General features: G+C 44.5%; 1 protein-coding gene across 3 annotated transcripts in view; it reads left to right on the forward strand.

The window, feature by feature from the left end:
- Nucleotides 1-3,442: 3,442 nt before the first annotated feature.
- The window catches only part of ITPR1 (inositol 1,4,5-trisphosphate receptor type 1), a 321,687-nt gene continuing 300,058 nt past the window's right edge, over nucleotides 3,443-25,071 (forward strand). For all 3 annotated transcript variants that reach the window (XM_029244000.1, XM_029243998.1, XM_029243999.1), the window contains exons 1-2: nucleotides 3,443-3,612; nucleotides 4,447-4,523. The gene's annotated coding sequence lies outside the window, so the exon portion shown is untranslated. The remainder of the gene's footprint in view (nucleotides 3,613-4,446; nucleotides 4,524-25,071) is intronic.

Here is a 25,071-nt window from a genome sequence, read left to right on the forward strand (position 1 = left end):
AAGATTAATTCAGTTGCAGTTTTCAGCTAAATACCGCTGACGAGAACCTGTTTCTATTTGCAGGGTTTCCCTGGGGTAGGCTGATGTGCTAGTTTTGGACGTTCTTCAGACTTCTGCTCAATCTGTGATAGTATCCTGACTGCAAAGCTCTCCTACTTCCCTGCACAGGGCATTTTCAAGGGTAAAGTCATAAATGGCAACTTTCAGGGCTGGTCATCTTCTCAAGTTGGATCTCAAGAATCAGATTCTTGGTGTTCTAGACCAGCACTGTCCAGTAGCATATAATATAAGCCATATATGTAATTTTGAATATTGCGGTAATACCATAAAAAAGTAAAAAGCAGGTGAAATTAATTTTTATAATCTACTTTAACTCAATATAACCAAAATATTATCATTTCACCACGTGATCAATATAAAAATTATTAATGAGATATTTTGATTTTTTTGTCCTAAGTCTTTAAAGTTCAGTGTGTATTTTATACCTACTTCACATCTCAGTTACAAGTAGTCAACATCGTGAGTGACCGAATGCCTAGTGGCTACTGTATTGGAAAGCACAGATCTAGAAACTTCTACCAGGAAAAAAAATACAGCAAAGACAAAGAAGTCCCCTTCCCTCCATGGATAATGGAGAATGAAATGGGCTGTGGTCCTTTTATCGGGAATTCAATCATCAGTCATACTCCATCATAGAGAACCTCTGTGCAGCATAGCAAATTTCGCAAAACTACTTTCTAGTGATCCTGTAGCTTCCAGAACCTGAGGCCAGTTGCAAAATGTTGAATAGGACCATTCATACACACAGGTAGAGGAAACAGTCTATGACGCAAATGGGCTACAAGGTTTGTGTGCTCAAAAAATATGTTCATCTAGTTTTCCACATGCCTGCCACACCTCCTGTCAAAACACCTTTTTAAAATGAACATTTTTTTTTGCATATCTAAAAAAATGCACGGACAGAGGAATAAGGCCTGCTGCATTAGGAGTGGTAGGGAATACAAGCATAAATAAAATATGGTCCCTGCCTTTAATGAAACTTGTGGTCTGGGTGGGAAGACAGTGGAGAAAGCAGTTAAAGGTCAAGTGTCCACTATATGGTGAGGATGAAAATCACCCAACTCCAGCCCTCAGACTTGAGCAAGTTTTCTTCAGAAAATCCACGTTAAAATCCCACTGTGTTTCTGAATTAGAAGCACAGGGTAGGGTGCTTTAGTATTTACCAGTTATTTACCAGTTATGTCAGCATAGAGCGATTTGTTGAATATGAAAAGCAGAACAAAAAACCCTTTAGAAATAGAACAGATTGTTTTCATGGAGGAAGAGAGGGGACAGATGGGAAAGGTGTGAACCCCTTTGTTGTGACAAGATGGGGGAGCTTCCTGCTGATGGGAGGGGTAGCTTGAGGCATTAGGCAGAAGCCTGTGGTGTCCAGCGACCAGAGGATGATGCTGAAAGAGAGGAGGGGACAAAGGTGAGTGTGATAACCATTCCTGGATGATTAAACGCTTATATGCGCAAATACAACACATATGTTTACATTGAGGAAGCTGTGGAGGGCAGTAGTAAAAAACCAAGGTTTGGGAGTCAGACAGCCTATTCCCTGTGTGACTTTGGGGAAGTTACTTAACCTCTCTGTGCCTCAATTTTCTCATAAGTAAAAAAAGGTTCATTAATAGGATTTGATGAGGTAATGTACATAAAGAGTTTAGAGTAATGCCTGGCACATGGCCTGTACCCAATAAATGTCAGTAATTATTATTAGTTTTGGCATTATTATGTCAGTAATAATTATCAGCTATGCTGCTCCCCTAATTTGTTTCTGAAGTTTCATAAGACTGTTGACTCTGTATCAAGCAAACTTGACAGAAAGTTGGCAAATTCTAATGATTTTCTCCCTCCAAGATGGCAAAACTAGGGCAAAGAGATAAAAATGACTTGCCCAAGGGCTCAGAGGCTGCTCCCAAAATGGGGAGGGAGGCCGTTTAAGGTAGTGGTGATGGATTTCCCGAAAGACAAGGACTTAGTACACTTACAGGCTGGACTTGGAATCCAGGCTGCACTACTTAATTGACGGTGTCATCTTGGGAAGTTACTTGATTTCTTTGAGCCCTCAGTTGCGCGTCTGTCAAATAGGGATAATAAATATGCCTAGGGTTGTTAAAACTGATGAAAAGTGCATGTGGGCTGGGCTCAAAATCAGTCTCCCCAATTATTATTATTGCTATTGCTGTTGTAGCAGATCCCATGCGGCAGTAGGCAGTGCCTGTCCGGAACACTGCGATGTGTTTTGGCTCACCACCATACTCCAGTGCCTGGCACAGCGCCTGGTACCCAGCAGACTCTCAGGAAACGTTTGAGGAATGAACGCACATCTTCTGAGGCTGACTTGCCCTCCCTGCAAAAGCCGCAGCCAGAAGCTTATAGCCAGGCATCACTTAGCAGTGAGCTGAAAGCCACCTTGTCCCTGAAGCCCCCGTCGGAGCTGCTGGAGGGCGCCCCGCCTGGACGCGCATCTTTGTATGAGCTTCTCTCTCCACAGCCCTTATTTTTCTGGTTTGCGGTTTATTTACTTAAGCATTTACAGCTCCCGGGAGCAGAGGGGCTGCCTGTAGCAGGGTCAGGACCGAGGTCGCGGTTTGTATTTATTTTCTGCCTCTCAATCTCAGCGCTGGCAAGTCACAACCTGGCTCCTTTATTTGTGCACCGAGAGGCTTGCGTTTCTTTACCTCCTGCGGGGCGAGGAAACACACAAGCAGCTCGGGCTCAGGAAAGTGTTCTCAAGCCACTTGCCTGTGTTCCCGCTTGCACTGCTCCCAGACTTAGTTTTCTGTGCAAACCCGAACAGGGCAGAGCAGATTAAATAAAGACAACCTCGCGCCTTTAATCCTTGACCGCAAACACTGGCGTTTTTGTGCCCTGGATTTCTGAAATTCTTGGCTCCCCCGGGGACTCAAAGCGGGGGAAGGGTGGGTAACAGCTTGTAAAAACTTCCCAAAGCAGAAATCCGAGCTCCTCCCCGCCCTCTGCTCCCAGTGACACCTGGATTCTAGGGAAAGGGGGCAGCCGAAGGAGAAGAGTCCCCAAGGGTTGGGGGCGCCCCCAGAGGTGGTTTTGGGTCGCGGGCTCCAATCCCAGCCGGCTCTGAGACCCGAGCTCGTTTTGAAGCCCGGACTCTCGGCCGGACGCCCCTCCCTGTCCCGGCGTGCGTCTATTTAGAGCCCAGCCCGGGAGCCCATAGGATTCTGGGACTTGTAGTTCATCCTCACGGCCCCAGGCGCCGACACGACCCCGGACTCGGACTACATTGCCCAGGGAGCTTCCCGGCCTATATAAGCTGCCAGAAGCCGCTTCTCAGTGCAGTAACCATGTGGATGAGCTGCTGAAGCGGTTCCTCAGGCTCGCTGGGGTGGGAGGAGAGGAGGAGGAGGTGGTGGTGGAGGAGGAGGCAGAGGGTGGAGAGAGAAAGCTCACGCCGAGAGGAGGTGTGGGTGTTCCGCTTCCATCCTCGCGGAACGAGCGCCCTCTTCGCGGACATGGGATTACCCAGCGGCTGCTAACCCCTCTCCTCGCCCTCCTCCCCCAAAGCGGCGTGGCTCCCCGGGCACCAAGGTAGCGGCTGGGGCCGGGCAGAGGGCGCGGGGAGTTGGTACTGTTCCCCCGGGGGCAGAAGTTTTTGCCTCTTTCTCTGGGAGTTCTTGGTGGATTTGCACGCACTTGCATGCATTTAGAGGTTCTTTTACAGAGGGCATTTTGGGGGGGTTCATCTGAGGTTAAAAAAATTCTGAACTCCATCGACTGGCTTTGAGGGCTGCCCATTCTGGATTGGAATGGCATTCCCCCAAGTTGGAAACTGTTGCAGCTGCTGCAGGAAACAGTTTTTTTTTTTTTTTTGGGGGGGGGGGGGGGTGTGTGCGGGGGTGTCCTGTGTGAGTCCGCTGCAGGAAACAATCTTTCTTAAAATGTAGCCGTCCCTCGTGCTGCACGGTTGGGAGAATAATGTGTGTACTGGGGCCCCAGTGGGGAGGTTTTAAAAAACGGAAGAAAACCCCGGGAGCGGTGAGGGATGAAGTGTGGACGAAGCTCACGCCCGATGAGGATACTTGGCCTCCGCTCTGGGAAACAAGTGCTTTGGGATCTGCCAAACACTTCGCTTAGTTTCAGCCTCCCGGCGCGTTCGAAGTTTGTGCGCACTTAGTCTCACCTGTCAGTTATATATTGGAAACAAATAAGCGGAGTTACCTGTAATCCTCACTTAAGTGATCCCACCAACCTACCTGTCAGATTTGGTGGTGGTGGTCGTGTGTGTGTGTGTTGCGGGGGCAGCGGGGTTGTCTCTCCAGGAAGGAGGCTAACGAAAGTGGAAGTGTGGAATTTGAAAATTTCTCTTAGGCACCCACATCTGGCCAATCTCATATTCAGTCTTCTTTCTTTCTCAATATTTAGGAGCTGACTACGGGAGGAGCCGGACTCGCACTCCTGGCTGGGCGTGTTTTGGCAACAGAGTGCCTGACCCGGGTCAGGTGAGTGTGGAAGCCTGAGAGCTGTAATCAGTAAGGAGTTTTTGTCCTAAGCCTATTTAAGTTCCCTCTAAAGAGTCATGGAGACGGGGAGTAGGAAATAAAAGGAAACTTCATAGCTCAGTCTCCAAAATTTGTCACTGCCTTTGGTGAGGGCTTTAGGGAGCGGATGAGATCCAGAGGGCAGTCCTGCCTAGTACTTTTGGCCCTAGCTCAGAAGTGAAGCAGCCTGAAGGTTTATGAGAGGAGGGGAGAAAAAGAAAAACATTAAATGGACCAGTAAAAGGGATGCCCATTGGTGACGTGAGAATTGAACTTGCCAGGTGGTGTGCTGATGATTTAAATTCTGAAGGATACAGTGTATTTCATCTGCCAAGATATGTAAGCAAAAATTATCTGCTTCTCTCTTTCAAAATAGTCACTTTCTTTTTTCTTACTGTGAACGTGTGTTTAATCAGAGTAGATTGGGTTCCAAGAAATGAAAGTGGTTGCTGGCAAACTGAAAGAATTAGAACTTTAAAAAGGGAAGTTCTTGAAACATAAGATAATAGCATCCAGCCCTTGACTTGAAGCCACTTGAACATCAAGGAATCTGGTGGATTCCTATGGTTTAGGTGCCTGTCATGGGATATGAGCTTAGAGCAGCATTTAACTGTAAACACAAGCAGCTCCTATTTTTTTCCTCCCCAAATGTTCAGACTGCACTTCACGAGAGGGAGGTTTCAACGGGTACACATACATCCTCATTGCTGCAGATTTGAGCATCACAAGTTTTTTCTTCTGAAATGGTCAGGAAGAGGGTAAACGATAGGGTAATATGGGTGGGGGGCCTGGGTCTTCATAACTTCTTTAACATTCTAAATAATTTGGCTGTTCCCTGGGCTACAATCTTCGGGCTTTGCTAATTAGAAAAGTCAGACATTTCATTATAGTAGTATTGTGCTTTTGTTTCCTGTTGATAAGCTCCTCAGGAGTGCTCGTGGAGTGGGAAGGATTTGGATGTGTGAGGTCTACTTCCTTCTTGGAGTTTTCTTGACTCGTATGGCTACGTGGGCACTCATAAGGCCAAGGATTGGGTTCAGGTCCCCTCTTCAGAGTAAGGTACAGGCAGGGAGAAAGTGGTCTCTTCTCTGGTTGCTAAAAATAATAATGCCCATTAAGTACTTGTAAGCCAGGTCCAGAGCCGTACATCACAGAAACCCTGTGAGTCAGGTACAGGTGAAGAAGCTGAGGTGCAGAGTGAAATCACTTGTCCGGTAACTAGCACCCAGTGGATGCAAGATATAACCCCAAGGTTTTGGGACTCTGCTGCTTCCCACAAATGCACCTAGGTTTGTGGGGGGATAAGGGGGTACCTGGGAAAAGTGGTAAACTTATTGCTGTCGATGAATAACTTTTGCTTGTGTCCCACCAAACGATGAAGGAACAAAGTGACCTTGATGTAAGAAGAAAACGACGTAGCCATAGATGTAGGAATAAAAGACTGTGGCTCTTTGAGGAGGTCTCAGGTGTACTGAGTTCGTTTTGGTAAGCTGTGTGCTGCAAGTCTGCATGAGGAGAATAAAAGAAACCAAACCAAACCACAAGGAACGTTGTTTAAGTTCATCATTGGGTTTATCTCATACCTGAAATCCATGTTGATTGTCTACATCAAGGCATCTGAGCAGGTTACAAGACTCAGGTGTTTCTCCATTGGAATACTTCGAAAGTTTAAATTGCAGCGAGTCTAAACTGTGAAATGTTGATGTCTTTTCACGTATCCTTCAGTTTGCTTTGTGGCCAGTTGTGTAAGAACACTTTTTCGTTTCTTACTTTCGCTTGCGTGTGTGTGTGTGTTGAAAGTATAATCTGCTTTTTGAATAATTCAAATCGGAACAGAATATCCTATCAAGATTTCCTTATCAGGCAGGGAAAGTTCTTCATGCTCGTAATGAATTACTCCTGGCCTCCAGTTTGGTACTCATGGAAGTTGTTTGGGGTTGACAGTGGTGTTCCATTTAAACACAGCGGTTGCCTTTTGGAGGGAGTTAGCACCTTTTCTTGAGCAAGGAGAGATGGAATGGTTGCTTAGAGAAGAAATAGGCGAACTGAAGACAGATCTGTTGCCTTTTATCTCAAAATATTTTCAGCTGAGGAAGACCATAGTCTTAAAGAGAGAAAGAAACTTCTAATACAATGGTATACTACCAACTGACTTCCACAGCAAAAACCCAAATGGCTTTTTAGCTCATTTGTAATGATTTCATGGAAAATCTGATTTCTTTACAAGCAGCTCTTAAAAAACAAACCAAAATGAAGCAACAAACACCAAATTTGAACAACAGAAAAAAGTCAAAGAATTAAAATTAGGCCTGGAGTTAGGTTTTTAGGTCAAGCTGCTCTTGGGCACGTCTAATTAAGGAGTCTACCCAAGGCCAGTGCCCCATCTTTTTGCTGTTGGTTTGATCTTTTAAAATAAAACACATTGCTTTCACAGGCTCTTTCTTTAGTAACTGGAAGTACATGCGATTTTTTAGTTCACTAAGTTTTTGCCCAGCTCTTTTTTTTTTTCGGTATGCGGGCCTCTCACTGTTGTGGCCTCTCCCGTTGCGGAGCACAGGCTCTGGATGCGCAAGCTCAGCGGCCATGGTGCACGGGCCCAGCCGCTCCGCGGCATGTGGCATCTTCCTGGACCGGGGCACGAAGCCGTGTCCCCTGCATCGGCAGGCGGACTCTCAACCACTGCGCCACCAGGGAAGCCCTGCCCGGCTCTTTTGATGAAATGAATTAAGGCTTGAAGTCAGGGACAGGAATGACATAATTTCCATGATTCCTACCAATTGTCATAGTGTTTGTGGTTCTGAGGTTATTGCTAATGAGGATGAGCTGAAACCATCACCCACTGAGCTATTCCTCCTGTTGAACTATGTCCAGGTTCCTCCCTAAACTGGACATTGTTTAAGGCACTTGGTATGATAAATCTGTTCTAGAAACTCTAATGCCTGTTTAAGTTGTGGTTCAAATATTTTATTCCTTCATTCAACAAACTTGGAGTATCTGCTGTGTGCCAGGGTGTGTTCTAGGTGCTGGGGATGCAGTGATGAGAGTCCTATTCCTAAGAGGCTTAAATCCTAACTGGGGCTAGGCAGCCAATATAGTAAGCAAGTATTGTAGTGTGATACGTAGTAAATGCTATGGAGAAGAATAAAGCTGGGTGAGGGGTAACGGAAGACAACAGTGTTGGTGAGGAAGTGGAGAAATTGGGACCTTTGTGCACTGTTGGTAGGAATGTAAAATGGTGCAGCCGCTGTGGAAGACAGTATGGCTGTTCCTCAAAAAATTAAATGTAAAATTACCAGGTAACCCAACAATTCCACTTCTGGGCATATACCCCAAAGAGTTGAAAGCAGGGATTCAAACATTTTTGTATACCCATGTTCATAGCAGCGTTATTCACTATAGGCAAAAGATGGAAACAACCCAAATGCCCATTGACCCATGAACGGATAAACAAAATGTGGTATATCTGTACAGTGGAGTATTATTTGGCCTTAAAAAGGAATGAAATTCTGATACATGCTATAACATAGGTGAACCTTGAAAACATTCTATTAAGTGAAACAAGTCAGATGCAAAAGAACAAATAGTGTATGGTTCCGCTTAGAAGAGGTTTCTAGAGCAATCAGGTTCTTAGAGACAAGAGGCAGAATAGGGGTTGCCCTGGGTGGGGCTGCTGGGGAATGGGGAATGTGTTTAGTGGGTACAGTTTCCTTTAGGGAAGATGACAGAGTTCTGGAAATGGATTGTCGTGATGGTTGCAGAATAATGTGAATGTACTTAATGCCTCTGAATCATACACTTAAAAATGGCTAAAATGGTAAAATTTGTGTTATATATGTATATTTTACCACAATAAAAAGAAAAAAAATGATAACAGCAACAGAACAGTAAAGGGGATAAGGGAGTACTCTGGGAGATCAGGAGTCATGGAAGGGCTTTTTTTTTTCTTCTTTTGACTTCAGTCAGGTTAAGTCTCTTTTTATTTTCAGTTTGCGTTTTGTTATTTATACCTGCAATGCGAAAACGTTGTGATCAGTTTCTCATCTCTGTTTATGGTTGTGGTAATAGGGAAATCAATTGTTAATTGGTCAGCTCAAACTGTAGTCATTTACCTATTATGCCTCCTTGTCTCTCTTATTTTTTAAAAAAATTTTTGTTGATTTGCAACGTTATGTTAGGGAAGGGATGTTTAACATGGTGGCATTTCAGCAGAGATCTGAAGGAAGTGGGTGGGTGAGCCATGTAGGTGTCTGGGGGGTGGATGTTCCAAAGGGCCAGAGCAGCCAGTGTAAAGGCCCTGAGATGGGAGCAGGTGGGGCCTGTTAGAGGAGGGACAAGGAGGCCAGGATGGCTGCAGCTGAGGGAGAGTGCCAGGTGTTCAGGTGGGAGAGGGAATCGGGAAGATTGTGCAGGGGCCAGGTGTTGGCCGGTATGCAATGATTTGTTTCCCCGAGGATTTGTAAACTCGCACAGAATTCTCAGTGGTTTTCGGCATCACTAAACCACCTTGTCCTTTCCAAAGAGGCTTTGGTGAGGCTGGCAGGATCACATTACCAGCTTGGAACTTGCTGGGGGATAAAACCCATATTTCTAGACTGTCTGGTTAATCACCTGATTTACCTGGGATTGTAATTCACTTCAGGAGGAAAGGCATCTTTGATAAAAGAGGTGAACGTACTGTTAGCTTGGATAACAAAACAAATTCTAAGAACCTAATGATATTCCTGGGGGTTTATCTTCAACACAAACCTTTTGTGTCCTGTGGCTACCCTGCAGTCTGTCTAGTCTCATTTTAAGGAATTACACAAAGAGCACTCATGCTCTGCTATCTAATATCCTTCGGGGGTGTGAAGTTCCTTCTAAGTGATTCTCCCTGAGGAGTGGAGTGGACCCCTCAATGTGTACAAACGTGTAACAAAAATACATTTTGTTACTTATTGTGTAAGATGTACATATTCAGTTGTAAAACCTTAGGAAATATAGGCAACAAAACAAAAGCAGTCACTTCCAATCCTACCATCTAAGATTAGGGTTTCAAACTTTCCCTCTATGTATAGACATATAAAAATTACATGTATGTTTAAATTTTGTGAAAAGGAACTCATACCTCCTGTTTGATTCCTTGCCTTTTGCACTCTATATTGTGAACATATTTTCTTCTTAATAAATAGACATCTGAGTCATTTATCCAGAGGGGGCTGTACGTTTGATGGGATTTCATTGGAATGAGGACATGTATGGAATCACTAGGGTAAAAAAAAAGTATATCATTCAGGTTTCATCACTGTCATAGAGTCCAGGTTTTCTCATTCAGTTTGTACTGTTTTTAAGAATGTAAAAAAGAGTGGATATGTGTATATGTATAACTGATTCACTTTGCTGTACACATGAAACACATTATAAATCAACTATAAATCAAAAAGAAATAAGGAGAAAAGAATAAAAAAAGAAAACGAAATGGAAGGTAAAACACTATTCAAATGTCAGTTACCACATTACAGGGGTAAAGCCTAGTTATCATGTATTTAAATAAAAAATTTCTCATTGGTTCTGCAAAGTAACCTAATCCCCTGAGGGGTTAGGGCCAGGCACTCTTTTGTTTGCACTTAACAGGAAAACTTTACTCTAGAAAATTGGAAATACATGAAGTAGTAGCGATCTTAGTATTATGAACCCCTCTTTACTCCTTACTCACCCTCCATGGTTATCAGTTTATGACCCATATTGTTTTATCCACATTCTCATATACTCTTCCCTCTCTTCTTGGATGGTATTGAAACAAATCTCAGATATACCAGTTCATCTATATTTTAGTATATATCTCTAGTATTGGGATTCTTTTAAAAAAAAACAAACAATCACGATACTGTTGTCCATCTCAAGGGGAAAAAAAGCAAATTTTAAAATTGCATCTGTGTTCTCACTTCCTTAATTTAAATAAATTTATTATTTCAACATATATATAATAATAACAGATATGCATACTTCAGCAGTTTGTTTGAATTAGGAACCAAATGAGGTCGATACATTGCAAATGGTCACTGTGTCTTTTAATCCATGTATTTCCTCGACCCCTCTTTTCTTTCCATGCATTTTTTGGTTGTTATTAAAGAAACTGGGTGATATCTTTTCCTACAGTCCGCATTTTGCTGACTGCATCAGTGCGGTGTAGTTGAACATGTTCCTCTGTCCTCTATATTTATTATATGTATGTTTAATTTGATAGTTAGATGCAGAGGCTTGATCAGAGTCACGCTTTTTTTCCCCCAAGTCTACTGTGAGCTTCACTCACGGGCGTGTGTGGTATGTCTGGATATGCTTTCTTGTGATTAGCATCCAGTGATGCTGATTGCCTCAATCCATTAGTTCAGCTGGACTTGTAACACTCCTATTTCTATTTCTGGTTCATTTATTAGCTGGAATATTTTATGAAATGAAATTTCCTCCACTTAGTGTTTGGTTCCCTGGGGTAAAGTTTCATATATATAAACAAAAGACAGGATCAATACTTCAGTCTCTCTCTGTGTTTTATCAGTTTTCAGAAATAACGCGTTGATTCCCTAGCATGATCCATGGCAATGGATCTCAAGTGGGGGACATTGGACGATATCTGGGGACATTTTTGGTCGTCACAACTGGGGAGAGGGTGCTACTGGCATCCAATGGTTAGAGGCCAGGGGTGTTGCTAAATAGCCTTCAATACATCTCACAGCCCTCCAACCCAGAATAATCCATTCCAGAGTATCAGCAGTGCCACTGTTGAGAAACCCTGTGCCGAGATGACCAGTGGGTATGGTTCTTTAGTATCATTATGAACTCATGGCTTTAGACATATTTTCTATGGTTCATTTTGTGTAGTCATCCTTATTGATGTTCAAATTGTCCATCTCTGCTCAGAGAGAGGCTACTCAAGTTGATTCAAAAGACACAACCCCAGTGGTCTTAGACTTCCTGCTTCTTGTATGACAAGATGTTCCAGGCTCATCTTCTATATTTCTTGATGCAGACCTGAATTCAGTCTTTTCTCCAAGAAGCCCTAGTTCTTTTGAGTGGGAGATGGTACTTAAGAGAGCTGAGCTCAGGGCCAGGTAGGTACTCTTCTCACTCTCATCCTGTGGGTCAGAAAGTAAATTAAAATGAAGGAAATATAAAACCTGAACATTTTTCATGAAAGCTTTTCCAGAATGTAATCGATACATCCTTGCCTTTGAAAAAAAAATTCTGAACATACTCTTTTTTTTTTTTTTTTTTGCGGTACGCGGGCCTCTCACTGTTGTGGCCTCTCCTGTTGCGGAGCACAGGCTCCGGACGTGCAGGCTTAGCGGCCATGGCTCACGGGCCCAGCCGCTCCGCGGCATGTGGGATATTCCCGGACCGGGGCACGAACCCGTGTCCCCTGCATGGGCAGGCGGACTCTCAACCACTGCGCCACCAGGGAAGCCCTGAACATACTCTTAACTTTTCAAGTTGGTCTCAGTTTTAGCTTTAGTAGGCTGGGGTTAGGATGTAGGAGTTCTCCCCAGTCAAGCAGGAATGTTACTCTTGTTCTATAGCCATGCTTTTCAAACTGTGTGGCAGGCCATTAAGAAGTTGTGAAATCAGTTTGGTGGAGCTTGATAGATGATTTTTTGATAAAGTAGACCAGAATAGAAAACGTCACAGTATATCACATGGGTACTTAAAAGAACTATGTATGCTGCAACAACTTTTCTCAATCAATCTCTCTCTCTCTGTCTCTCTCTCTCTGTCTCTCTCTCTCTGTCTCTGTCTCTCTCTCTCTGTCTCTCTCTCTCTCTCTCTCTCTCTCTCTCTCTCTGTCTCTCTGTCTCTCACACACACACACACACACACACACACACACACACACACACAGAGTAAACATTGGATTGTAAGTTCAGTGTATTTCTTACTGTGGGTCACAGCCAAAAATTTGAGAAACCTTGTTCTACATCTTTACTACTCCATTTGTGGTCACCAGACCAGCATCATTGGCTTCAAACTGAGAGCTTGTTAGAAATGCAGACTCTCAGGTCCCAGCCCAGATCCACTGAATCCGAAACTGCGTTTTAGCAAGGTCCTCAGGGGATTCTTAATGCGTGTGAAAGTGTGAGATCTGTGCTGGAGGGTGCTTGCCCCTGTGCTTTTTCAGAACTTTTTTTTTTTTTTCCCGGTACGTGGGCCTCTCACTGCTGCGGCCTCTCCCACTGCGGAGCACAGGCTCCGGGCGCGCAGGCTCAGCGGCCATGGTTCACGGGCCCAGGCGCTCCACGGCATGTGGGATCCTCCCGGACCGGGGCACGAACCCATGTCCCCTGCATCGGCAGGCGGACTCTCAACCACTGTGCCACCAGGGAAGCCCCCAGAACTTATGTTTATAGTTTGTTTTTTCATGGCTAGCTGTCACCTCTTGAAACTGACCTTTGTACTTTCCCCTAGCAGCCTTCTCATGTTCAATTAAGAGGAGAGGTAGGCGAAATCACCAACTAAGGTGAGGGTATAGAAGTCTGGCAGGATTCTACCAGTCCAAGAACATGGTATATCTCTCCATCTGTTGGTACCATCTTTAATTTCTTTCATCAGTGTCTTAACAGTTTTCTGCATACAGGTCTCTTGTTTCCCTAGGTAGGTTTATTCCTAGGTATTTTACTCTTTCTGTTGCAGTGGTACATGGGAGTTTCCTTAATTTCTCTTTCAGATTTTTCTTCATTAGTGAATTGGGAGGTTGGGATTGATGTGTATACACTGATGTGTATAAAATGGATGGCTAATAAAAACCTGCTGTATAAAAAAATAAATAAAATAAAATTTAAAAAATGGTTATGAAGAACCTAGGGGCAGGACAGGAATAAAGATGCAGCCATAGAGAATGGACTTGACACGGGGAGGGGGAAGGGTAAGCTGGGACGAAGTGAGAGAGTGGCATGGACATATATACACTACCAAATGTAAAATAGATAGCTAGTAGGAAGCAGCCGCATGGCACAGGGAGATCAGCTCGGTGCTTTTTGACCACCTAGAGGGGTGGGATGGGGAGGGTGGGAGGGAGGGAGACGCAAGAGGGAGGAGATATGGGGATATATGTATATGTATAGCTGATTCACTTTGTTATAAAGCAGAAACTAACACACCATTGTAAAGCAATTATACTCCAATAAAGCTAAAAAAAAAAGTCTGGCAGGATTCTCTCTGATAAAAATGAGAGCTTTCATGCTTACATTGAGGGAGTTTTTTAAATTGGCTGTTTGGATAGAGGTAGAAGGAGACCAAAATCTACATGTAAAGCCTACTAAGGATTGTGAAGCCACAGACATACAGAAAGCTGCATTTTAACCTGTTGTCAGACACTTTGAGGAAGTTACGTCTTATTATGTTCTATGACCCTTCGAGTCAGCAGAACTTCTGGACTGCTTGGTATAGCATTGCTCATCAGAAAAAGATGAACAGAAGAAAAAAATACCACTAGCCTCCAAATTCCTTGGTGTTCGTTTGCATTTCAGGAGCAGCTTTTTTTGGGAAGTGATTTTGTTTTGCAAAAACAGCTTGAAAAGCTCCTCATACCCCCTTCACATGCACATATATCTGAACAGAAAAAGCTTACAAAAACACCTAGACTTGGGGACATTCATGTACTTCCCAGCCACGTGCGTGATCATGTTCTGTCTCTGTACCTTTGCACGTGTGCTTTCTGCCTGCTGACCCCATCCTTATCCCCTCTGTATCCACCTTGCCAAGTGCGTCTCTTCCCAGCTTCTGGGAAACCTTTCCTGAACCTTAAAAGTCTTTGTCATCTGAATCGCCGTGACACTTTTTATCTATAGGCCTTTTTGATTTTTCCCTCATAGGAGTACCTGGCACATAGTAAGTGCTCACAGGTACTCATGAATGAGGTTATTTATCTACGTTTTATCTCCCATTGAAGTCTGTAGGCTACTTCTTCGTCTAATTTTTTGTACCCCTGTCCCGGTGACCTATTTCCTGAGTTGGCCTATTGCTTTGCCTGTTGGCCGTGGAGAGTGAAGTGAGAACCGGGTAGAAAGGTCTTCAGCAGTTCCTCATGGTTGCTTTTGAGGTGTTTTCTCAGCACAGCTCTCTGGAGAGCATTCGGCTTGGGAAGTTGGTGATGGTTACTAAAAGGGAGTGGAGGTAGGAATGCAGTAGTGACTGAGCTGCTCTCAGGTTGAAATGGTGTTGTCCTGCTGAGCTGCAGGATGGGGACTCTCGAGAACTGGGTGTTGCCGTGTTGCCTGCGTGTTCACTCCAGGCAAAACATGTAACATCTGTGCGTCTGTTTCCTCTTCTGTAGAATAGGTATAAAAATACCTGCTTTGGGGCATAGAGAATAATAGATGCTAGCAAAAGTTCTCAGAGATCAAAACAACCAAGCCTTTCCAGCGGGGTGATTTGGTCCCCCAGGGGCCATTAGGCAGTGGCTAGAGATGTTTTTTTTTTTTTGTCCTCACAGCTGAGGGGAAGAGGGTGCTAGTGGCACCTAGTGAGTTGAGGCCAGGGATGCTGCTAAACATCCTACAGTGCACAGGAAGGGTCCCCCACAGCAAAGAATTGTCTGCCCCCCAGTGACAGTAACCCTGAGGCTGAGAAAGCCTAGAGTGTTTTTCCCAAACTTAGACTTTTCTCTCTCTCTGAGGATATTAACCTAACGTGCTTTTAAAATTTATTTATTTATTTTTTTGTGGTTCAGCCTATGGGGGGGCGGAGGGGGGTCTTCTTAGGTCGGGACTGACTTTAACTTTTTAACAAAACAAACACCCTCCCCATCCCTCCAAGCGTTGGTCTTGGTTCCTGGAGCCCTGTGGTCTGCAGGCTTTGGCCACCAATTGGTTTGTGTGACCTCCAAGAAGTCACTCAGAGGATGTTTGTTTGTTTCCACCTATAAAATGAGGACTTTTGGCTAAATGATCTCTCCGCACCAAATGTAAAGTGCTCTGACTGCCAACTTTGATTGGCTTCTCTTACGTTGGCCTTTAGGAGTAGGCCAGGAGCACGTGTCATGCTGACATCTTTTCTGAGAAATAACTCTGTGGATCATGTACCTGTTTCAAGAATAGCTTATTTAGCAGATGTGTTTGTGAAAAGGCAAGTAGTTTATCTTTGTGTGTGTGTGTGAGATGTCTAAAGGAGCAACAATTTAAACCAGAGGATCGCTCCGAACTTCAGATTTACGATTATTATTTCTGAGATTGTAACTGAGGGCCCTGCTTAAAGTTGAAACTTCTGAATTGATGACTTTCTTTGCGACTGGCTGAAAACGAAAGCAGAATGCGATCTTCTGAGCTCCAGAGAGAAGTGCTTTGTGCAGTCAAATAAATTATCTCTTGATGGGGACGCACTGCATTTCTGAGGACAGTCTGATTAGACTCTAGAGGAACCAGAAGGCGAGGAGGGGGCTGCACAGAGACGTGGATGGCAGTGGGGATGGGAGCATCTAGCCGGGTGTCCGACTGTAAAACGTGCTGCTGCTCGTCCTCGTTTCACAACGAAGATGATATCGTCAAAGTGTCTTTGCTCAAAGGAAGTTCCAGAATTAACCGTGAGAGTCCCCAGTAAGCAGAGACGGTTAGAAAGAGAACCTTTTCTCCTTCTGTTGGCAGAGTCAACCATGAAAAGGATGGGTTTTCTCTCCCCCGTATTTACAGCCGTGTTACCATATATGTGCCTGGGCTAGGGCGTCTTACTGAGGCTTGTGCTTCTCTGGAGGGAGTGTCCTTGGTCTCCAGCCAGGAGATTGATCAAATGCTGGCAGCTCTTCTTTTTTCTGGGCATACTCTTGTTTTCCCTCTAAAAGGCCTTGTGGTTTTGCCTGGCTTTGCCCACCGGGGGCTGCTTGACCTAAAAGTGAAGTGGCGGGGATGGTCCCCCCCCCCCCCCCCCCCCGTGTTTCTGAGTCCCTGAGGTCTCTTGGACCTCCAGGCGCTTGTAAGTCTCTGTGCATAAGCCCGCTTCTTTGCGGCCTAACTTTAAAGGGTGCTTTATGATTTCATTCTTTTTAAACAGTCATTTTTAAAGCGAGCAGCAATAAAACCAGCGCTGAAAGACTTTGGCAAAAGCCCTTTGTTTTGTAGGGGCTGGAGGTGATGTGGATATGCCAAGAAAGAGCAGGAAAAGCTGATGGATTTCTGTTGGCTACGTTTTTCAGCAGAAGAATGACTTTCCAAGCGTACGGTGCTTTCAGGCCAAGTAGCAAAACTTGGGGTTCCATAGGTGTCATGCAGTCATCCATTCTTCACTTGGCGGTGCTTGGGTGGTTTGGGTCTTACTTGGGGAGAACATTCTGTAGGAGTTGGTGTTGGCATGTTCAGGTAAACGCATGTCACAGTGTGTCCCTTGTCTGCATTCATTTGGACTTGCTGGTTGATAGACTGATCTTCAACTGATCATAAGCCCATAAGCCCTCAATACGAGTAGCTTGTGAGAGTAGAAAAGAGAGCAGATCAGAAGGTAGAATAACAGCACACAGGAGTGTTTCCTGTGTCTTGCCTCCTGTGTGCTAAGTCCATTATTTCCTTTCTTTGTGTTTAATCCTCAACACAACTTTATGAGGTAAACCCTCAGGATCCCCATTCTGCAGATCAGTAGTTTGAGGCCCAGAAAGAGTAAGTGACTTGGTCAAGGTTCCGAACTTCCCATCACAGTTATAATAAAAGCCATGCATTTTACCCTTGTGAAGTCCCACTGGCACAGGCTTCTCTTTTCTCTGACCTTGCCCAGTACTTTCCTCCTTTCTCCATGAATTCTCCCGACTTTGCACTGGTTTTCTGTTTATTGAACTTGCCAAGCCCTTTTCTGCTGTAGGGCCTTTGTACTAGCTGTTTGCTCTGCCTAAAATGCCCTTCCGCCTGGTTTCTTTTGCATGACTGCCTCTGTCTTGACTTTCAGGTCTTATTTACATGTCTCAACTTGTTCCCTGACCAGCCATAACTGATATGATTGGGTGACAGTTTTAATTCTCGGCATAGTACTTATCATTGTCTGACTTGATTGTTTTATCTTTTTTGTTTGTTTACTGTCTTCACTAGAATATGTGTATCATGAGAACAGGGACCAGGACTGTCTTATTTGACCTACATCCTCAGCACCTGGAGTAGCGGTAATATATAGTAGGTACTCAATGTGTCAAATAAAAAGGATTTAAGTTTCGAATCAAGGGGTCCTCTCTAAAGCCCTGGCTATTAAGTTGTATGGTTTGCATTTTAATCCTATTCTATTCAGTTTTTTATATTTATATGATATGAGTCCTAAGTACACGACCAGCCAGTGCCAGAGCAAATCTTAAAGAAAATTTGTAGCAGCCTCTGTTGGGCCTCAAGAGCTCTTTACATGCTTAAAAATTACTGAGGACCTCAAAGAACTTCTGTTGACATGAGTTATACCAATCTGTATTTATAATATTCAAAATGAACCCTGAGAAAATTAACACAGAAAATATAAGAAATAGACCTATTGCATATTAACACAGTAACATATATTTTTCATAGACAATAACTATGTTTTCCAAAACAAAAAAAATTCAGTGAGAAGAGTGGCATTGTTTTACATTTTTGAAAATTGCTTTGAGATCTGGCTTAATAGAAGATAACTGGACTCACATACCTGCCTCTGCCTTGAGTCTCTTGTAACATCACATGTCTTGCAGCCTCTGGAAAATTCCACTGTACGTGTATGACAGACTGAGTGAAAAGCAAATGACACCTTGGTGTTCTTATGAAAATAGTTTTGACTTTGAAGATTCTCCAAAAGGGTCTTGGGAGCTCTCAGGGGTCCCAGGGGTACCATTAAGAGCCACTGGCTTATAGGATAGGTAGGTAATTTGGAAGCTTGCATGGTGGCATGGAACATTTGGGAGAGGAAGGCTTTCTGTTCGGAAATATATGCATGGGAATGCGTTTAAGCTGTTCTTGCAGAACAAAATTGCTTCCCAGCTAAAGCTCCTCCTGCATTGCAAAGGAACACTGAGAACTTGGAAGCCAATGGTACTTGTGTTCATCTTTTTGAGATGAGCAGGATTACACCAACCAGTCCAGAAGTTCTGCAGTGGGAGGGGTCATTAAAAAATGGTAAAGCGCAGGTTCCTCTCCTCTCCATGTCTGAAAACAGTCACTTCAAATGCAACTTCCTTAATGGCTGTTACTCTACAACCCCTTACATTGGTGGTTCTTGCAGCTGTTGGCCTTGGATTGAAGTTGTGTCCTGTGATAGAAATTAGATTGTCTCGAAGCATTTTTTTCCTCGGGTTCTGTCACAACTAGTGTTAAAAGCATCAATGTGGAAGCTATTAGAAGTAGGTGAGGGAAATTACTGGCGGTCCAGTAGTTAGGACTCTGCACTTCCACTGCAGGGGGCATGGGTTCGATCCCTGGTTGGGGAACTAAGATCCCACATGCCTCGTGGCATGGCCAAAAAGAAAAGTAGATGAGGTATTCCATGTTAGTCAGTTTAAGTGTTTAAGTAGGGTAAATGAGTGCAAATCCAGGTCTCTGGGGAGTATTTTGCATGTGTCTTGGGTGATGTATACAATTGTCAAAATTAAAGTAAGTGGGTGGGAAAACACATGGGGCAGTTGGTCATAAGGAAGTGGGTGATGCACCAGGGGCAGGCATGACGGGGGTCTTCAGTGCCTGACACCAGGGCTTGGAAGGGCCGAATTTAAGAGGGCAGTGTCAGTGGGTTTCTTTTTGTCCCCTGATTACTGAAAGACTGTTCAGCCCTAAGGGCCAGGTGGCTTCATCTTAATGAAATACAAGAGGCTTGCTTCTACATGTTAATAAAAATGTGTGAGTCTGTGGTTTTGGGGTCTATTCACTGCCATAAAGTAATGATTCTGATTTCTTCCCTTGTTCGTCCACCCTTGAGGATTAAGTGATACCTTAGTTAACTTCTTGGTTAATGAAAGTGTTCTAACTTGGTCTCATTTCAGGAGTTGCTAACTTTTAAATTCTGAATTGTGTGTAGGCGAAAGTTGAGGTTTTTTTTTTTTTTAGAAAAACGAATATAATGCAATTAGTTAAGTATGTGCAGGAAAACTAGATGGGAAAAATGACAATCAGTGAGGTTCTGCCACAAAGCTTTTAGCAAAAAAAAAAAATTGGATTTCTTTCCTATCTTGAACTGTTTAAAATGAAATGAACATACTTCTTTTTTGATGAGGCTGTGCTTTAGCCTGTCTTAACACCCAAGTGGAAGAGGTTCTAAATATTGAATTACATCATTCCTTTGAAGAGGTTTCCACCCTCCACCCCCGCCTTCCAGCAGGGGCCTGGTTTGATGTTAGAAGAAGGGAAAGTGGAGATGAAGTCTGGCTGTCTTGGGTATTTTGAATCTGGGGGCTGAGAAGCAGTACCTTGGATGACTTGTCCTACTGTCGGCCACTTAACGGGCCTGCAGAGGACTGAAACATTTCTGGGACCTTTGTTTATTTGAGTGTGTTTCCAGCAGTGCTGACAAAGTAAGAAGGATCTATCCAATAGAAGAATCACAAGCTATGGACAGAAGTGAGTGAAGACTTTGAAGGAAGAAAAGGGAACGTCTTCATTTCAGTCTCACTTGAAAATAAAAAAGTGAGCCCTTAGTAAGGGCCAGGTACTGGGCTGAGCACTTTGTGTGGATTATCTGGTTTTCCCCTCATGATGACCCTGCGAGATAGGAAGGGTGTTCACCGCACCTTTTTTTAATTTTTCTTTTGCGGTATGCGGGCCTCTCACTGCTGTGGCCTCTCCCGTTGCAGAGCACAGGCTCCGGACGCGCAGGCTCAGCAGCCATGGCTCACGGGCCCAGCCGCTCCGCGGCATGTGGGATCTTCCCGGACCGAGGCACGAACCCCGTGTCCCCTGCATCAGTAGGCGGACTCTCAACCACTGCGCCACCAGGGAAGCCCCCACCCCACCTTTTTTTATATGCACGAGGGAGTTGAAATTCAGAAGTTAAGTAAATTGCTTAAGAACACACAGCAGGGCTTCCGTGGTGGCGCAGTGGTTGAGAATCTGCCTGCTAATGCAGGGGACATGGGTTCGAGCCCTGGTCTGGGAGGATCCCGCATGCCGCGGAGCAACTAGGCCTGTGAGCCACAACTACTGAGCCTGCGCGTCTGGAGCCTGCGCTCCGCAACAAGAGAGGCTGCGATAGTGAGAGGCCCGTGCACCGCGATGAAGAGTGGCGCCTGCTTGCCACAACTAGAGAAAGCCCTCGCACAGAAACGAAGACCCAACACAGCAAAAATAAATAAATAAATTAATAAACTCCTACCCCAACATCTTCTTAAAAAAAAAAAAACAAAAAACAAAAAACACACTGCAGCTAACTGATGATTCTGGGATTTGAATCCAGGTGTTCTGAGTCAATGTTTCTAACCTTTTTGGACATATTAAGGGATGGTCAGTGGGAGAGGGGTACTTCTTTTCAGGGATGGAAGTTAGATATTTTGTTTCTGGCTCTCCAGATTTCTTATAGAAATCTGTTGAAAAGGGCCAGCAGGCCTGTATTCTCCATTCTTGATCCAACAGTATGAACTTGGCTTTTATTAGTTTTAGGAAAACAATCCCCTAAAAACCAGTGTAATTTCTTTTAGGCAGCAGACAAGTTGATACTGTAGTACGTTGAACCCAAGTTCGACTGCTTGCCGTGTCCCAGGCACTGTACTAGGGACTGGGAGGCAGTGGGGAAGAATAATTTTGCTGTTCTTACTCTCCTGGACTCACAGTCTAATGGTGAAGACAGGTAAACAAGCAACCAAGTGAACAGGTGATTTTAGGACAGTGGTAGTGGGCCCAGATGGGGTAATTGGGGTGCTATATAGAGAAGCGTATTGCCAACATATAACCCAGATTTGGGGAGTCTGAGAGGGCCTCCCAGAGGCAGTGACATCAAACTGGGATTGTAAAGGTGACTGGAAGTTAGCCACAGGGGGTGGTGGGGAGGCGAGGGGAGGAGTGTCAGGCAGCAGGAACGGCATATGCCAAGGCCTGGGGAACAGGGAGGCATACAGCATGTTGGGGAATCTGGAAGAGTTCATCATAGCTGGAGTGTAAAAGCAGTGTGGAGAGTACAGAGAGACGAGGAAGGAGAGGTAGACAGGGACCAGATTATGGAGAGCCCTGAAGAGATTTGGGAAGGTTTTAAGTAGAGGAATGACATCGTCTGGTTTATGCTTCTAGAAGGTCATACTGGCTGTGCGTGTAGAATAGATGCAGGGAGAAAGACAGATTCAGAGAGGTGAATAGGAAGGGTTTATGGAGCCCAGTTGAGAAATAGTAATGGCTGCAATTGGGCCGGGGAAGAGGAGTTCAAAAGAATTGGGGGAGTCAAGAAATATATTAAAGCTTAAACTCAAAATTAAACTTCTTCATTCATATATTTGACATACTTACTAAGCACCTACCATGTGGTAGGCACTGGTGATGGGAATGCAGTGGGTATGCAAAACAGATCCCAAACAGATCTGGGATTTAAGTAGGGCAAGGGATGAGATAGGGATGAGTGTGTTCTAGGCCCAAGGGAACAGCATGGGCAAAGGCCCTGTGACAGGGAAAAGGAGAGAGGGGAGACAGGAGATGTCACCAGACTCTGTGGAGGTAGATGGTGTGAGTATGGAGGAGGAGAAGAGGGTTGGGCAGACAGGTGAGTTCTTTTTGGTACATTGAGATGCTGTGGGCATTTAGGAGCTGAATCCCAGTAGCTCTTGGCCATGAGACAGATTTGGGAATCCTCATCCTAGAGAAACCACTGGAGCCAGCAGAGTGGACAAGATGACCAGGCAGGTATAGAAAAGGCAAAGAGCAACACAGATTCTGTGACCACGGATTTCTTCTCCAAGGAGATCTCTGAATTGGTGCATTTTTTTTTTTTCCAGGCTTTACAGTGTTCTTTATATTTGTGGAAAGCTTGGTATGTCTGCTTTTCTGTGAACTCACATTGATTTTTTTAATTGAAATATGATTCACATACAAAAAATGATAACCCTTTTAAAGTATACAATTCAGTAGGACTTCCCTGGCAGTCCAGTGGTTAAAACTCCATGCTTCCACTGCAGGGGGCACGGGTTTGATCCCCGGTCTGGGAAGTAAGATCCCACATGCCACGTGGCACGGCCAAGGGGAAAAAAAAAAGTATACAATTCAATGCTTTTGAGTATTGAATTGGCACATTTTTATTCCCACCTTGCTTACCAATAGAATCTGACATCCCTTTTCTTTATAGTTTGCTCAGGGAACAGTTTCAGAGGACAGTGAATTGAAGCTGGGCCAGCGGGTGATGTGAGGCTCAGCAAAGCCACCACAGCTCCATCTGCCTGAGGACGTCACAGAGGCAGTAGTAATCCACCTTTCTCCACCCTGTTCGAGCCTCCCTGGGGGAATCCTGTTTTAGAAGGTGCATCAGCTGGTTAGAGCAGTGGTAGGAGGTGGAGGTGGTCTAGAAATGGCTTCTGTAGATTGCATGATTTACTTTCTGCCGAGTACTTTGGTGGGTGCTTTATAAACACAATCGTATTGAGCCCCTGACCACCTGCTGAGGGAGGTACTCTTACTATCCCTCTTTTATAGATGGGAAAAGCGAGGCTTAGGGAAGTTACGGATCTGGCCTGAAGCCGTGCAGTGATGAGCTGGCAGAGCTGGGGTTGGAACCCTGGCTCTTGAGGCCAGGTGCTGTCAGGAACAGGGAAGGATGCTGATGCTTTGCAATCAGAAGCCATGTCTTAAGGAGAAATCAGATAGAGAGCATTCACATACTCAGAGGTCTTTGAACATCGGAAGACAGATCAGTAGCAAAAATTCTGGGAGGCGTTTGTCCTTGTGTGTGGGGGGGGGACAAGGGCAGGAGTGTCTTCTGAGTAGACTGTTTGAACCTAGGGTAAACCTCATTGCCAGGTGTTCAAGCAGAAGCGAAGACTATACCTAGGCGAGATGGGGGGGGGGGGGGGACGGGTGGAGTTCTATCATTGGGCAAGAGATGGAATTACAGGCTTTGCAGGGTTGCTTCTGCCATTTATTCTTTGATTCTGTATATTTGGAAAGGCCAGAATGTTCTGTGGTTGGGAGTTGAGTATAATTCTGCATTGTTCAGCTTTTTCTCAAGGGGTGAATTAGGGAGGGTAATTATCTTCCCTAAAGTGAAATGTATCATCATGGGTCATACAGGAGTTCATTTGTTGATACCCAGCTGACTTTTTATGCAGGGGATCCTTTCCTTTGCTGAGTTTAAATTTTTTAAAAATTTATTAATTTTCCAGTTTTATTGAGATACTTGACATATAATATTGTATAAGTTTAAGGTGTACAACATAATGATATATGTATATATTGGGAAATGATTACCACAATAAGTTAATATCTGTCTCCATACATAGTTAAAAATTTTTTTCCTTGTGATAAGAACTTTTAAGATTTTAGCAACTTAGCAACTTTCAAATATACAATACACTATTGTTAACTGTAGTTGTCATGTTGTACATTATATGCCCAGAACTTATATAATGAACAGAGAAAGTTTAATATAAAGAATTCTTTTTATTTATTTTTTTACGGTATGCGGGCCTCTCACTGTTGTGGCCTCTCCCATTGTGGAGCGCAGGCTCAGCGGCCATGGCTCAGGGGCCCAGCCGCTCCGCGGCATGTGGGATCCTCCCTGACCGGGTCACGAACCCATGTCCCCTGCATCAGCAGGCGGACTCTCAACCACTGCGCCACCAGGGAAGCCCCTTTTTATTTTTTAAATTGAGGTATAGTAAATTTATAATATTATATAAGTTTCATTTATACAATATAGTGATTCATAATTTTGAAGCCCAAGAATCATCCAGAATTCCACCTCACCTCATTAAAAAAATAATGAAAAATAGCTAGCATTGAGCAGTGAAAGTCCGCCAGCCCCTGTACTGGGCACTTTGCACATACCATTTCATCTATTCCTCAACTCCTTGAAGTATGTATTATCCCCATTTTACAGATGGGGAAAGGAAAGCAGAGAGGTTTAAGTGGCCTGGATGACAGTGGTGGACTAAAAATAATAGTTAGTAGGCCAAGAGACAGTTGGAGCTCTGGAGCTGACCACCTGGGCTTGTTTTCATAGATGTCTGGTGACCAATTCAGAGTTTGTTAGCAAAGAGCCCTAGGTGTCCATATAGTGTTTGATGTACCAGGGTCATGCAGCTCAACTGCAGGTTGGCCCTGGCTCTGTTTTTCCCTTAGGTGATCCCCAGCCACTGTGTGAGTGACACAGGAGCCCTGGGTACAGCTGTGAAGAGTTTGCAGGCACAAGTGGTCCAGGATCAGATAAAGAGGCAGGCTCTCCCACCCTGCTTCTAAACAACAGGAAGTCTTCCATAAGATTGCTCCCAGGCCCATGGCACCGGCTGACTTTCCACCTCCTCCCCTCCAGGCCCCAGAGGCCTGTTCTGTTGACTATCGTGGCCTTTGTTTTTACTTCCAGGACATCACTGATGATTGCACCAGAACCTCTCCTCCCCTCCCCCTGCGCCTCCTCCCCTCCCGCCTCCTCCCCTCCT

Source organism: Monodon monoceros, unplaced genomic scaffold, assembly GCF_005190385.1.
Source record: "Monodon monoceros isolate NGI ecotype Baffin Bay Population unplaced genomic scaffold, NGI_Narwhal_1 Super_Scaffold_3, whole genome shotgun sequence".
Lineage (NCBI taxonomy): Eukaryota > Metazoa > Chordata > Mammalia > Artiodactyla > Monodontidae > Monodon > Monodon monoceros.